This window comes from Melopsittacus undulatus, chromosome 6, assembly GCF_012275295.1.
Source record: "Melopsittacus undulatus isolate bMelUnd1 chromosome 6, bMelUnd1.mat.Z, whole genome shotgun sequence".
NCBI classification, from domain to species: Eukaryota; Metazoa; Chordata; class Aves; order Psittaciformes; family Psittaculidae; genus Melopsittacus; species Melopsittacus undulatus.
The window spans coordinates 71,260,769-71,277,920 of NC_047532.1; the positions used below are offsets into that span (position 1 = coordinate 71,260,769).

A 17,152-nucleotide genomic window follows, 5' to 3' on the forward strand; every position below is an offset into this window, starting at 1 on the left:
CAGCATTCAGAGAGCAGACAGTCATTTCCTCCTATTCATAAAAGGATGCAGACATTCCCCAGCTTCTGCCCTTCCACCTATTTTGTATGGCCAAGTTCACAGTGGTACTGAAGAAGGCGTATGCTATTCCCCAGCAACAGTGATAAACTTGCAGCTTCACTTTCACTTCTGCTTTTGTTTCATAGCCTTAGAAATAGGCACTATGTGAGAATCTCCTTTTATTTCCAGCTGTTCTCTGCTCTGGGTCCTGGCAACAAAGGGCAACTGGCAACCTTCTGTGCCATTATTCAAACAAATGCAGCCAACAGCAAATGGCTGCAAAATTTAAGTGTTTTCTTTTAACATAGCCTGTACTTGAATTAAAAAATTCATTAAGCTTTAGGTATTTTATAAAGGAGCTAACAAAAAGATAAAAATAATCAACAAACAAACAAACAAATAAACCCCAAAAAACAAAAACCAACCAAACAAAAAAAAAATCAAAAACAACAAAAAAAGAGGGAATGAGGGAAGAGAAGCCATGGAAGGACAAAGGAAGAAAGAAGGATGGCAGTTCCAGTTCTTTGGCAGACTTTTCTAATGGGCAGCTACTACAGCTGGGTAAATTCCTCATGCTCCTGGACAGGAGGCTAATCCAAGTTTCAGCATACAACTGATGAGAAGGGCAGTAAGACACATTTAAAGAGAATACATGATTTTGAAATGTATTATTCCTGTGCTTCCACAGTCAAACATGGTAATTTAGCTGGAAATGGTCAAAAGCACCCAGGAAAGATTCTTTGCAGCCTGGATAAATTAGATTCATGCATATTTTAGAGCTTGGGTAGAGTGTAAAGGGAAGACAAGAACTTCTCAAAGTACTAAAGGAGTAAAAATGAAGTCAAAGTCCTATAAACTCAAGTAGACTATTGACATGGGATCACTGAGAGTATCTGCACCAGCAGACATACCTCTGCCTTCTAGAAAAACAAGTGCCAGGTCTGGGGATAGCTGAATATATCGGAGTAAAACCACTCTGTGATGAAGTGTTTCAAGCAGCAGCAAAAATCACCACACTTTCAAAAGTCTAAGGAAAGTAGGTGACAACTCTTTCATAGAGCATCAAACAGCACACAGGGACATAGCTGTCTTGCAACAAAAAGACTTTAAAGTTCCAAGTTCATGTTCTTCTTTTTAAAGAACTCTTAACCCCAGATATATTCTCCCATTGCAAAGATCATTACTGAAAGCTGATGAGTAAGAAACATGCACTCACTATGGAAGGAAACAAAAAGGGAAGTCTAGAAAAAGAACACCTGTAAAATTTACCATCCAAAACATGTTTTAGAAGCACATTAGGCCCTTGTATTATTAACAACGGCCAATACCATGTGAAGTGTTTTCTGGATGTATTAAATACAGAATGAAACAACACCTTTGTTATGTGACAGTTTTCTTTCCAAAAGACAAAAGTAAAAAAGTTGATTTTCAAATCCATGTGATGATTAAGTTACTGTGTAATGCATTATTTTCTGGTGCCTTGGTCCCACATGGGTACATGCACATACCTCAGCATCAAACAACCTCCACTGCACCTGGGTTTAACCTTCAAAAATCAAAACTAAACATAAGCCCCCCCAGCCCCTTTTATCACTCTGGCATGAGGATTCAGAACAATTCACAGGAGCTCCCCACCTGCAATCAGCTCAGTCTCCATCCCTTCTTTCCAAACCACATAAAAGGAATCCAAAAGTTTAAACAGTAATTACATTTAAGCTGATGCCATTTCCACTATTGCAGAAGCACTCACAGGTTGTTCCAAAGATGTGATGACAACTCTAGCCCACGAAAGCAAGCTCAATACTTTATTCTAATCATGGGGAAAGTGACATAGCAATATGCACACAAGAAAACAACAGGTAAGCAAGCTTTCCTGGATGAGACATGGTCAGGGATTGGGTAGATCCTTTTAAAAACATGCTTAGTTATTTCAGCTTTAAAGAAGGGTATGAAAAGGGGAAATTTGAGATATTCAAAGGGAACCTCAGTTATTTCTGTATGAGATTTAGCTCTACGTGCCTTGGAAAATTCCCTCTTTAAAACACAAGACAATTGCCCCATTCCTGTCAGAGTGTTGAGGGGAGATGGCCAGGGAAGTCCTCAGTGAATCTTCCTTCATCACTTCCTGATTACATGAGAAAATAAACTTGGCACAAATGACTTACCTGACAAATCACCAGGAGATTACAAACATTGCAGTGACTCCCTTGGCAAGCCACAGACCTTCTTCCTAACGTACACCAAATCGTGGCACATTGCTAGTAGATGGATCAGTAATAGAGAGGAGTAAAATGCATCATTGCAACTACCATGATACATGTACAACTCTACCTTTACTCTGGGATGTGCTCAGTAGCCACTTAGGTTTGAAACTCTGTATCACAGGATTAGATCATTTTCCTCACTCAGACATTACCAAAATCACGTATCATGACACATTTGGCCAAATAGCTCTGAATGGACACAGGACCAAACAACAGTGTCAAAGTTATGCACTTACTGATGCATTTGAGACATGGCAGTTCCTAAGCAACATGCGGGTTCAAAAGGTACCTTTCATCAAATACTGAGAACCATAGAATAGTTAGGATTGGAAAGGAACTGAAGATCATCTAGTTCCAACCCCCCTGCCATGGGCAGGGACACCTCACACTAAACTGTACCACCCAAGGCTTCATCCAACCTGGTCTTGAACACTGCCAGGGATGGAGCATTCACAACCTCCCTGGGCCTCACCACCCTAACAGTAAAGAATTTCTTCCTTATATCCAGTCTAAACCTCTGCTGTTTCAGTTTCAACCCATTACCCCTTGTCCTGTCACTACAGTCCCTAATGAATAGTCCCTCCCCAGCATCCCTGTAGGCCCCCTTCAGATACTGGAAGGCTGCTATGAGGTCTCCATGCAGCCTTCTCTTCTCCAGGCTGAACAGCCCCAACTTTCTCAGCCTGTCTTCATGCAGGAGGTGCTCCAGTCCCTGATCCTCCTCGTGGCCTCCTCTGAACTTGTTCTAACAGTTCCATGTCCTTTTTATGTTGAGGACACCAGAACTGCACACAATACTCCAAATGAGGTCTCACGAGAGCAGGGAGGCAGGATCACCTCCTTTTACCTGCTGGTCACGGTCCTTTTGATGCAGCCCAGCATACGGTTGGCTTTCTGCACTGCGAGCACACACTGAAGCCAGCTCATGTTCATTTTCTCATCAACCAACACCCCCAAGTCCTTCTCCGCAGGACTACCATGAATTTCCTTTTTGCCCAACCTGTAGCTGTGCCTGAGATTGCTCCAACCCAGGTGTAGGACCTTGCACTTGGCATGGTTAAATTTCATGAGGTTGGCATCAACCCACCTCACAAGTGTGTCAAGGTCCCTCTGAATGGCATTCCTTCCCTCTAGCATATCAACCGAACCACACAGCTTGGTGTCATCAGCAAACTTGCTGAGGGCACACTCAATCCCATTGTCCATGTCACCAACAAAGATATTCAACAAGACTGGTCCCAACACCAATCCCTGAGGGACACCACTCGTTACTGGTCTCCCGCCAGACATTGAGCTGTTGACCACAACTCTTTGCATGCACCCATCCAGCCAGTTCTTTATCCACTGACTGGTCCACCTATCAAACTGATATCTCTCCAATTTAGAGACAAGGATGTCATGTGGGACAGTGTTGAACGCTCTGCACAAGTCCAGGTAGATGACGTCAACTGCTCTACCCTTGTCCATCAGTTTTGTAGCCCTGTCATAGAAGGCCACCAAATTGGTCAGGCAGGGTTTCCCCTTTAGTGAAGCCATGCTGGCTGTCACCAAGCACCTTGTTGTTTTTCATGTGCCCCAGCATGCCTTCCAAGAGAATCTGCTCCCAGATTTTGCCAGGCACAGAGGTGACACTGACTGCTCTGTAATTCCCCAGGTCATCCATTTTCCCCTTCTTGAAAATGGGGGTTATATTTCCCTTTTTCCAGTCATCAGGAACTTCACCTGACTGCCATGATTTTTTAAATATGATGGCCAGTGGCTTTGCAACTTCATTCACCAGCTCCTTCAGGACCCGCGGATAGATTTCATCAGGTCCCATGGACTTGTGTACATTCAGGTTCTTAAGATGTTCTCAAACCAGATCCTCTCGTACAGTGGGCCCAAGGTCTTCATTCTCACAGTCCCTGCATCCGCCTTCCAAGACTTGGGTGGTACGATCAGAGCCTTTGCCAGTGAAGTAATTCAGAACCTCCAGCCAGTTCTCTCCATAGCTTCCAGAGGGGGCTTACTTTGTCCCTACTCTGTTTTTTATCCACTACTTTCTCCCACCCATCATATTGCATTCTCTTGCATCCTAGTTCTGTGTAGCTGGTAGTTGTTAGTTTCTACTTACAGCCATGCTGATCTCATTCAAATATTAGTGGACTTAAACAAGTAAATGAAAAAAGGAAGTCAGCATTTAACCATTTGTACCAGTACAGAAATAAAGGTGTAACCACATGCTGGCTGTGGTCTAACAGCTCTGATTGGTGGGTGGTGCTTAGTAGTGGCTGACTTGAAAACTTTCTATGTGGAAGCAGTGATGGGTTGCAACACATACCTCCTGCTCACAACCCATGCAACAGGAATGCGAGCTCCACAGGGAGAAACTCATACAAAAAGTCTTCTCGGCAGCTCACAACAGTCCTGTTGGTTGCTTGCAGGACAACCTGTCTCAATGCAAGATCACTTATTCTGTTTTCTTGGATACATGCTGTCCATTTACACCAAGCAGATGGCAGAGACCCACAGTGAGGCAAGAAACAGCAGCAGAGGCATCACCTTATTCTTCACCCTGTCAGAAGCTACTGTTGGAAGAGCACAGCTCACCAAGGCCCAGCCTGTGTCCACTGAAAAAACATCCCCCTCCCTATTTCTACAGGTACCATCACACTTCCAACACAGAAGCCTTCGGAATATCACACTTGCACCATCACTGTCAGATCACCAAGCAGCTTTCTCCCCAAGGATCTGCACAATTACCACACACCAGAGGCTGCTGAGAAAGCCAAGCACAACACCCACAAGGGAAGTTGAGGAAAAGTACCATAACCTGGCTTCCTGTCTGCAGGACTATATGGATACACCACATAGGATTAGTAAAAGCTGTGGGTCAGTCTGAAAGGAGAGAGAATTATTCCCTACAGATAATGTACTATTCAATCCATTTACAGAAATATTTCCTTATAAAACCTTCTTACCATCTCCTGAATTAATGAAGTCTTGCCAAAGTACAGCACTGTCATTGACCTGCTGTGACTTTTTGTACTCTTACACTGCCTGTATCTTATTAGATACATAGTCTGCAATTAAAAGCACATTAATTTTTACTGCATAGTTTTGCTTCGAAGTTTTGCTCTCTCAGTGATTTCAAACCACTACAGGAGGTTGGAAATAAAAAAACATTTCAATCTCTCCATTATATCTCTTCAGCAGCTACAAGTAACACACTGAATTTCTTCAGTTATCCCTGTGATAAAAGTTATTTTATGGAAAATAAAGGAGTATTTTCATAGCAAGAGAAGCAGCATCATTTTAGTACATTCCTTCAGCAACTGGAAATCTCTGGTTAAAAAGACTGTTAGTTTTTGTATCCTAAATTACTTCTGTCTCAGTTTCACTCATGCTACTCTTTTTTAGGATATGATGATTAAACCTACTGTACAAGAACAAGCCAACTCCCAACAGGAAAAGTGTGTCAGCGCTGCTTAACAGTGTCCTTACGCATGCTGCCAAAATATTTAGGGAAGTTATTCACAATAAAAATACAAATTATACTTACCAGAGAACAACTTGCTGGGACATCACTTTGTTGTAACTAAGTAGGGTGAGGTTTGTTAACAATTCAGTATGTTGGCATCAATGTAACATTGCTGCTGATAAAAGAAACGGGCTTTCTGCAAAGTCAGCTTTCAGCATTTATAGTAGTATTCCCCTCTGGATTATGAGCCAGATGTGCAGAAAGCTTGAGAAACATGCACAAGAAGTGACACACATAAACGCAATTCCAAACTACAGTAAATGTGCTATGGTTTTCCTAAGTTCTGATGTTCTGAACCATCAGAACTTATGAAAGAAGTGAGAATCAGGTAGGCTAGTCCTGACTAACAGTACTGGCCAGTGAAAATGTCTATCAGAAAAAGCATGGAAGGTGCTGCCTCTATCTACCAGCAGTTCAAACTTCTACAAAGCAGTTCCCATTCTTTTTGCTATTGACCCTCACTGGGTTTTTTCCTTGCTGCAGCCAGATCTCAGTGCCAACTCTCTGTCAACCTGGGCTTCATTATCAGCAAGCAAAGATTCCTGAATGCTAACAGAGTTGGAGCAGAACACTCTCAACCAAGATCTCTTCTCCATTGGCACCAAAGCTGTTTGTTCCCCAGATGCCTGAAGAGAACCAACACCCAAAGTGTTTGTGTACTCTGAATCTAACACTGGTCCTAACATCCCTACAGGAGGAATAGGGAGAAGAAAACCACCAGCTCTGCTGTGTGGGACAAGTTAATGAAGAAGAGTTTATAAATTCAAGAACAAGGACTTTCACCTCCACCCAGACAACGTAAAGGCACAAGGCCCAATGTGCACTGACTATGTTCCCAGTGTGCAAACCGCAACATAACCATGACAATACTGTTCTGAGGGTGACAAAGAATTAAGCACATTTTTGGCACCCTAAAAGGGCTGGCCAGCTTGGATTCAGCTATAGATCCTGGTATCCAACAGTGCTGATATATTGTCCATTGTGAACAATGTTGGCTTTCTTTGTCAAACTGGGAATATACAGTAACAATATGCAACCAGCCAAAAATGCTCAGATACTCTATAAACTATCCCATGATACAGAGAATATTTTATGCTGCGTGCACACTTATCAAATGACATTTAACATGTGGGATGAACAATGCAGGAGTAAACCATGACATCTTCAATCCCTGAAAGGAATGCAAATCCTGAAAATTCCAAAGATGTTCCTCCGTAAAGAGTAACTTTTTGGTAATGATACAGACATTAGCTGTTTCAAAATTCAATATATGCTTGTTATTGAAATAGACAGTGCATTTAGCTGCTTGGAATTAGAATAATCTGAAATACCACACCATCTGTACCACCACAGTTAGAAGCAGTTTAGTCACATGATGAAGAATGCAGAAAGAATCTTGAGTAGTTATGAATACAGCAGTGTGTATATTTTTAAATACTTCCATCTACTGTATTTTGGAACTGAGCTGGTTTGAGGTTTTGGGCTGGTTTTATGCCTTCCTCCTTACTCCATGTGCTCCTGGAATTTGCCTCTCTAGTACTGAAAGCTCGTTTTAGATGCAATCATTTATATTCTGAAGAAGAAAGATGACAAAAAACCCACTTCAATTCTGTAAACAGGTTTTTTGTGTAATGACTTCTCAGAGTACAGCAATTCAATCTGAAAAACAGATACAGTAACATACTCTTTTTTTCACTTTGCAAGTACTCTTCAAAGCAGACACATTCCCCTTCTAAAGTTACTGAAAGGAAACATTTACTTTCTTTTCAGAGTATTTAACAGGAATACCCATTTATTCATTTTTCCCTTTTGTCTTGCAGCCACCTGCATTCAAATGGCCTTGAGATGGGTCTGCCTCAGGAAAGTGAGGTGGGCAAAATCCAGTGTTTCATTTTGCCAGGTTATTTTCAGGTGGAAAAGCCCTCTGGATCTGGCACATCAGACAGTCACGTAAACACTTGCTCTGGCATGAGACAAGAGACAATGCTGAATTCACCATCTATTTAGGCAGCAGCCCAAACTGTGGAGTGAATTTCCAGTCACTTCAAGCTGCCCTAAGGGGCACGGCTGAACTTCAGGTATTAATTCAGTACAGTCATGGGTTTCATGAAACAGGGACCCTGGCAACAAAGGACACAGAGAAAGCAGAGATGCTAAATCCTTCTTTGCTTTAGTCTTAAATGCCAAGGTAACCATGCTTAACCAACATGATGCCTTCCACAATGGGACAGGATAAAGGGAGAACAGTGGATGTTGTAAAGCTGGACTTCAAGCAAGGCTTTTGACACTGTCTCCCTTGAAATCCTCATGACTCACCTACCAGACTCTTCAAGCAATGTCTTCACTCTCACAGCACTCATCCAATGGATGACTAGTGCTTAGCCTCTGTGCCATTTATAAAAAGACATTCACTAATGGTTTAACATTTGCAATGCTCTTGGAATGATCAGGATGCTTTTGTCTTCTTTTGCTTTCAAGCCTTACTTGGTTTAATTCTCATTTGATTTGAGGTGGCAGCATACAGACAATACCTGTCACATGCTCTCACTGTTGGTTAGCCAGAGGAAAATCCACTGGATGCTCCAGCTCAAAAAGCCCATTAGAGGCAGTTCCTGATTTGAGCTGGATGACTTCAGTGCCTTCAATAGCGCTGCCAAACTTCAGTGACAGAAACTATACTGTGCCTCTGGCCAAACACAGCAAACTGGAGTTGAAGATAATTCTTCCCCCTGCAACGAGCTGAACAAACTGATGCAGGAGAGATGCTCAAAAAGGCAGCCTTGGACAAACCATGGGTGATCTGCTGTAGGGAAGCCACAAACAGACAATGGGCTCAGTCCACTCTCTCCACTCGGGATTGCATTGGAAGAGTGGGAGGGCAGGGTTGGAGGGAACCCAGCCATTGTACTTGCACAAACATGTAGGAGATGAATAAATGAGAACAAGTTCCATCCTGAACAAAAGCATATTCTTTTGTTTAATAGGAGAATAGGTTTACACAATCACACCATCTGCACCCCTCCTTAACCCTTCCCCCTTAAGTATTTCAGTCAACAGTCACCATCAGGCAAAGCTGACAGAACAGCAGCATGCTCAAAGATGACCATGATTCTACACAAGCAGCAGCTGAGGAGAGGAAAGACATCTTGGAAGTGACCACATGGAAGTCTACATTGGACTGTGAGTTCACATCTTGCCAAGAAACCCAGATGAGAATAAGCTCACTTCAAAGCTGTAACTGCAGGCAATACGTCCTAAAGGTTTCATGTCAAGTCAGCCACAAGACAAATGCAAGAAGCAAAGCTTCACCAGTCATGCAGCTTCTCAAGTGACTGCTTCTAAGGAACAGGAATCAAGTAAACATACTTTACATATGTTAAGGAAGCACCCTCACAAATGCAGATTCCACAGAGGATTTTGTATTTCTCAGGTAAGGCAACAAATGAAGTTACATACAGCTTTTAAACTCTAGCAGGCAAACCAACCTTCTGGTAAACAAACAAGCAAATGTTTTCACAAATAAAAGATGAAAAAACCCTCAACATTTTTAAAGCAACAGCAGTGCATTTCATGTCTTAAACACACACTTCTGCTAAAGACCATCTGTCAGTAGAGAACAATAGCACAGACAAATGGGGATGATGAAAAAAGTAATATAGAAAAAAAACGCCCCAGCTCTAAGCAACAAAATTGATTTTCCTTATGCACATAAAAGCTTTCCCACTTTACAGAGTAATATTTGCATTTGTGTTTGCTATTTATCTAGGAAATAGGGCACTCAGGGATGCAGGAGAGGCTGGGAAAGACCACAGGGCTTTAAAGAATTAAAAGATATACAGCCAGTTACAGAGGGGTCTGTTATGACTCCTGAAAACACAAGGGACACCTTGGTGAGAACCCAGGATGGGTCTCAGAGGGGTGAATCAGATAATTGTTTGGGTTCAAAAGGACCTTGAAGTTCATCAGCCATGGGCAGAGGCACCTTCCACTAGACCAGGCTGCTCCAAGCCCTGTCCAATGTGGCCTTGAATCCTGCCAGGGGTGGGGCAGCCACAGATTCTCTGTGCACCCCGTGCCAGCGCCTCAGCACCCTGACAGGGAACAGCTTCTGCCTAAAATCTCATTTAAATCTACCCTTTTCCAGTTTAAAGCCATTACCCCTGCTTCTATCCCCTACAAGCCCTTGTCAAAAGTCCCTCTCCAGGTTACTTGTAGCCCCTTTAGGCACTGGAGCTGCTCTAAGATCTCCCCTCAAGGAGCCTTCTCCAGGCTGAACCAGCCCAGCTGTCTCAGCCTGGCTCCAGAGCAGAGCTGCTCCAGCCCTTGCAGCATCTCTGTGGCCTCCTCTGGACTCATTCCGACTGCTCCACATTCCTCTTGTGTTGTTACCCCCAGAGCTGAATGCTGGGAATTTGATAGGAATAAAAAGATACTAGTACTCACTCTCTAGGTGTCATGGCTTGACTTCGTGAACAAAGATTTGGGAAGGGCTTTACCCACACTTACTACAAGTGCGCTGATGACAAAAAAGGCCAATGTGGACCATCACTGAAAATAACTAGCAATATATTCTGGAAATCTTGAAAAAGCTATACAAAAAATGAGCATGCTCCAATTAATCTTTGCCCCATCACCACAAAAAAAAAAATCCCTATATTTGATATAATTGCAAAGAACCTTTAAACATCGTCTAAATGTGCCAGACACTTATTCTCCAGTAACTCAAGGCAGGCCCCTGTTCTGCCATAGAGAAAAAGTATGCCCAGTCTATATCTGGATTGGCAATACTACACACAAAGAAAATGTAGATCAGGAAATACCTTCTAGCATAAAAGTAACATTTAGAAATATCTTTAAAATTAACTATTGATGGAGCAAACCCCTTTGACTGTTAAAAATGTGCAGTCTATTTCTGCAGCTGCTTCACATTCCATTTGCATCAGAATGCTTCTGCTTTAAAGAATCACTTTAACCTGTCTATTTCTCAAGAACTGATAACCCGGAGGAAGGGGTATATTTCTGTCCTCCTACCTAAAGGTCCACAGCGGCTGTCTGCAAAGTTTGTCAAGCCTTGCCATGAGCTGGACAGATGAGTGGAAGAACTCGATGCATCAGCTACAGGAGCTGACCGTGAAAACCCCAAGCAGAATGAGATAGAGAGAAATGAATGATTGTAAAACATCACTTGGGGGCAACTGAAAAGTAACAGCTTGAATATGCATGCTTGTAAAGTACCTATAACTAGAGGTTGTGATTTTGTGTATAAAACTACCTGTATGCCACATGTTACAAAGGTTCAAGTGACTTCAAATCAGACTAATCTTACTGAAATAATGCTACCTGGAGTAGTGGGTTGTTATGTTACACAAGTCAAGCAATGATAGAGCAGACACACCAAATTGTAAAAAACTTTTAGTAAAACTAAAAAGGGGGAGGTGTGGAGACAGTGTTCTCACAGGAGAATGGATATTTGGTACGTGAGCTCTGAATAACTCCGAGGGATACAGCAAGGCTGTGGGAGGCCCGAGGAAGCTTAAGCAAGCAAGATAAGAAGCTGTAATTCACTAACTTATGAGAACTGTGGACTGTTGGCAAGCGTTCGAGGTCAAGTTCTCACACCTGTGCTTAACCAATTATATGTTAGTCACTAAGGGTCTTCAAGACAAGTATCCAATCGTGATATGCCAAATTGCTGTAGGTGTGTGTAAGCAATAGTATATAAGGAGTTAATGCTTTGCCGGAACGGACTCAGTCAGAGATCAATATGATCAGACAAAAAGCCATTTATTGCAAAGCATTAACTCCTTATATACTATTGCTTACACACACCTACAGCAATTTGGCATATCACGATTGGATACTTGTCTTGAAGACCCTTAGTGACTAACATATAATTGGTTAAGCACAGGTGTGAGAACTTGACCTCGAACGCTTGCCAACAGTCCACAGTTCTCATAAGTTAGTGAATTACAGCTTCTTATCTTGCTTGCTTAAGCTTCCTCGGGCCTCCCACAGCCTTGCTGTATCCCTCGGAGTTATTCAGAGCTCACGTACCAAATATCCATTCTCCTGTGAGAACACTGTCTCCACAGACTATCTCAGGAGGGGAAAAAATAAATCATTTGCCTTTTCATTTCTAAAAACCATTACACACTCAATATGGCCTGCATTCCCAAATCCCGGGGAAATACTGTTCGTTTTGATTATTTCATCAATCTTATCAGAGCTAGACTTGGTTTTGCTTACTACACCCCCAAGAACAGCACAGGCAAGATAAAACCCAGCTGATTAATACAAAGATCCTTCCAGAATCATTTGACATCCAACCAGTGTTCGCATGAGCATAAACACAGATATGCATTCATCAAGCAAACTGTGGTTTACTCTTACACAAGGCTTGGCAGTTTGTATACCACTCCAGCCTGTTGAGTGCAAAACCATGCTGGATACTACGTAAACAATACAAATGGTTTCCGTAGAGGAAAGCAAGCCCTTTGGCAACAGGCTAAGAAAAAAAGAATATCTAAAGAAGCTAGAAATATGAAGGGGTTTAAGTTCCAACCATTCTTTCAAAAGACAAACTGACATATACTTTTCCCAGAAGCATTGTGCAGACGTGGTATTTTTCGTTAGACTTGTGGGATCAAGAGCAGTTGTACACTTTCATATGTATCACTAACTCTTAAAATTTACAGTAAAGACAGGTCAAAAATGGAGCCAAGTGTGAAGAAAGTCATTTACACAGTATGGAAGTTAAGCCAAGTGTTAAAATCCAGGAGTTTATAATGCTTCTTATTAGTTGCAGAATCTCTCATGAACAGAGATCTTTCTCCACAGTGGGGGAAGGAATGAAAACCAGGCAGTTTCAAATGCCCTGCGTACCATCCTCATCACAGATTGACGCAAGGGCTCTGTTACAATCCCTGTCTTAACAGTCTCCCTTCTCCTTCCCTCCTTTCCCTCTAGATCCTATTGTCAGCTTCTTTAACACTGGGAAACCACAAGTGTCTCGCTTAGTCATACAACCTTCCCAATGGACTTGAATCTGCTCTCATATTAGGACTCAACTCTTCACAAAAACCCACAACTTCACTGAAATAGAGAAAGATTTGCCTGAAATTATGCAAGAGTAGTTTATAAAAGCTAACTGGCTTTCATCCGTCTTCAGGACTCACTATTCTACACCAAACATGACAGGACAGACCTTATTTGTGTGGTTCTGTTGCATTTTCCCTTCTTAAGAATTGAGGCTTTGACTTCAGAGCTCTTTTCCATATAATTCTTCCTGATCTCACTCCAGAAGCTTCATCGTTACAACTAATCACCAGTGGATGCATCTCCTATTTTCTCCACAGGCATTGGCCCACTTCAATTCCTGAAAGACCTCTTGTTTCCAAATTACAAAAAGCAGGTGGATATATAAACCAGACCCACAAATGGGATTCACTGGACTAAATCTAAATTCTATGATGCAGATGAGCTCATTGCTGGCATAAAATTAAGGCCCAGTAAATGCCCATTTTGAACAATGGACATAAAAGCAAATCTTGTTCAAAATTAGAGGAGAAAAGACAAAGGAATTAATCTCATACTTCCAGAATCAACACAGTAACTCATAATCAACATGATGTTCCCTTCATAATCAAACAATGTTTAATGTTCCCCTCATAATCAACATAAAGGGGAAGAAACTGAGGCATATACCAAGACCACTAAACCCACACTAATATTTTTCCTACTTTCTAGTATCCTTTTAAGACATTCACCTCCAACTCTGCAGCACAAATTCTTAAGGCCAGTGCAGCCCCTGGCACTTCTGGAAAGAAAAATCTCATGGAAGCTCAACTACCACCTCTCATTTAGGTAGCAGATAACTGGTTCAATCCCAATCTAGATTTGCCAGTAATTACCAAAGCATGTTATCACTTTTGACTAATACAGTATAATCACAGGGAGGAGGAAAGGTAGAAGTAATTTGAAACCAAGTTGAAATTCTTGTCAAGAGAAAAAACAATCCCATTTATAAACACGAATTCCAATTTCTAAAGTTACTGCATGGAAATAATGACAATCTGTGAAAGACGTTACAATGTCTAATACTGCAGAAATACTTGTATTTATTCAGAAAACTGTTCAACATAACCTATGGATGTATATCAGTGGGACTGAGAGCATATTCCTGCTTGAAGGGCAAGCCAGAACCAGACTGAAAACTGTAATTTGGAAGTTTATGTGACCAGCAGCTGAGAACAGGAGAGATGAGACACACAGCTCCAGGCTAGCACAACACCACAAAGTCAACCCTTTCTGCGCTGCCTTAATGGGTGGGTTCACTACTACCATCAGTGGATGTAGGATACACAGAAATTGGTTCTACACCTAAGGACGCTTTTCTGTGCTTTGAAAAATATAGAACACTATAACATAACCACCATCCTTACTGGAAAGGGAGAAGACATCCCCAAGGAAAGCAGAGATGGATGGACAGGAACCCTGTGCTACCATCTAACATCCATATCAACATCCCTATTCCTATTCCCTATCTAATGACACACACTGTGAAAACAGAGCCTTTGGGTAGGAAAGAGGATTCACCAGGTCATCTGGTAAGGACATAGGTGGTACAATAAAGAAGCTGAATTATACTCGCCAAGAGGTCCCTGAGAGCTATTCCCTTGCTCAGGAACCACTGTCTTATAAGTTGGTCAGAAGAATACAAGAGCAGCCACTTGACTGGCAACTGTAGGAGCAAAAACATTTGGTGAACCGTGCTGCAGCCAACAGAGACACCCCAGAACAATGAGAAAACACACCTTACAAATGCTATAACTGGAACATGGCACACAGTCTTCTCAAACATAGAATTCCATGTATAAAATCTTCTTAGTCACTGCTGTGTCCAGACTCTACCATGGATGCAGCAGCTACCTAGCTCAAGTACCAGAGGATGGCATTTGGAGGTAACCTTGCACTCCACAGCTCCAAAGCAAAGTAAAAGCACAGGGAAAAGAGGGCACATTCTTCCCCACCAACAGAGGATCCACAGTGATCTAAGCAGGGGGGGTTCTTTCAGTACTAATAAAAAATACAAGGTTTGCAATTGCACTATGCAGAAATCACTGTGATTTATGACTTCTGACTAGACCCAATTGCAGGGAGGAAAAAAAAAACCCACCCTGTGTGTGCCTCTCAACTAAGCACACACCATCTCATGCCTGTGTGAGGCACAGGAGCAACCAAAGCTGCCTGCTTCACACACACTAAATACTAAAGGAATTAATTCCTGAGGCAATGGGAAAATACTACATGGGAGAACTTCCAAGTCACAAATTCTGCTTGTTTAAGCTAAGCTGCTTAATCAAGTTAATTGAAGGGATTAAGAAAGCATCTGGAGATGAACACATTGGCCAAGCAGTCTCCAGCTGTTCCTCATCTTGCGTAACTTTTCCTGGGCACAAGCTGGCAAAGTACAGTCCCTCATGCTGATTACCATCCAGCAGTTCTGCTAAACACAGGCATGAAGTTTGTAACCTACTTGTGTTTCTTATTTACAAGCTATACAAATACTGGATATGAAGCAACTATGTAATGCTTCGTGTTAACAGAGAAGTGCAGCTGAGTATGAGAGACACACATTAAAAAATGACCAATAAAAGTAACAACTCTCTTCATAAACACTGTTTACTGAATTTTTGTTTACAAGACAAGCAGGACAGAAGTTGACACTCTCTAAAGATACAACTGATTAATATACAGTGGGGGGAATGGGTAGGAACCCACAAGAACGGCAAGTTTTCAGTACCTGTCACATCAATATAAAGTTCAATTAAAATGTCATTCTAGAAAACACCGAGAGCAGAGTTGCGACTCTTATAAAATGATGATTTTTCTTCCCTGCTATTAAGGCAGAGTGTTTAAAATGAAAGATAATCCCTTTTATTTCAAAAGCTAATTACATGTAACGATTTCTTCTTGCAATGTAAGAGATCTAAACGCAAAAACTGAGTTCTACCAAGACCATCTACCCACACATCTTTGCTGTAACACCGTAGATGCTGGGATTTTCCCCTTACAATTACATTTGTACAATAGACTGTCAGGCTCAGCTTTGATTTCAGTATACCACGTTTCTTACCTCTTAGGAAACCAAACACAGAACAGCTGTGGAAGCAAAACCAACTACATACCAATATTCAGATCAAAAAACAGTACAAGCAGAATACCCACTGGGAAGACCACGTCAGTGGGAAGTCTGAGGAATGTTATATTAAAGTGCCAGTTATGCTCTGGTGTAAGGATATCCAGAGGAAGCATATCCCACACAGATTTTTCTCAACAGGTAGAAAGAGATGTCCAAGTTGTCTCTGCTGCCAGCAGTGCCACAGGGGAACCAAGCTGCCTGCTACACTCGCTACTATGTTTCCTGCATTGCTAATACAAGCATCTAAATTTAGAGGCCACATTTAGGCAGTGGTTTCCCCTCTCTTTCCAATAGCCAAAATGAACAGAAGAAACACTTCTGCATTAATCCACCATCTTCACCCATCTTGAGAAGCAAACAGGGTGTCAGGTCTCCATGCACTGGAACTGTGTTACACCAACAATCAAGCAAACTGTTTTACCAACTTCCAGGTACAAGCAATAACAGTCTCCCCTCATCTCCCAAATAATCTTATACCAGGCAGCATTCACTACTAAGTCCCATTTCTGCCCAGCCTCAGACACAGCTCCCCCAACTCCAAACTATTTTACCTCAGGGAAAACAGAAAGTCTAAAAATAAAGGGAGTAAAGGGAGAGGGTTGGCTTCTGTATTCATTAGGACTTCCTGCTCCAACATCCTCTATTAGCAGGATACAGATGGAGAACAACAGTAAAAGCTGGTTCATCAGTCACTCCCACATCACTGTGGTGTCGATACATTTCAGCTTGAATTTCCCTTTGCTGCCTTCTTCCAGCAGTCAAACTGTGATGGCCTAGCACGTATGGATTTTTTCTTCTCTTGCACTATCATTCAACACTGCTAGAAAGAGGTGTATTTGAGTTAAAAAAACCCTGTTGTTTCTTGTTATAGGGCCTGAGAGTAACAAATGCAAACCAATCATGCTCACTGAAAAAAATAAAGAAACAAGTAAGTATAAACTGAAAAACTACCTAAACATGAATTCAAGGCAGCAGTCTCATGCCTTTTCTCCCATCCCACTGCAGCTTACTGAGTTGAAGAAAGGTACATTACCACATCAGTGCTGACTCCTCATAGGGGCTTAAGCATCACAGAAGTATCTTGCAGCAACTCACGACAGTTACATTTGTGCACTGTACCTATAAAGT

The 17,152-nt window shown here is 41.9% G+C and overlaps 1 protein-coding gene across 1 annotated transcript in view; it reads right to left on the bottom strand.

Moving 5' to 3' along the window:
- The window catches only part of SPSB4 (splA/ryanodine receptor domain and SOCS box containing 4), an 85,215-nt gene that overhangs the window by 60,497 nt on the left and 7,566 nt on the right, over positions 1–17,152 (bottom strand). The window lies entirely within an intron of this gene.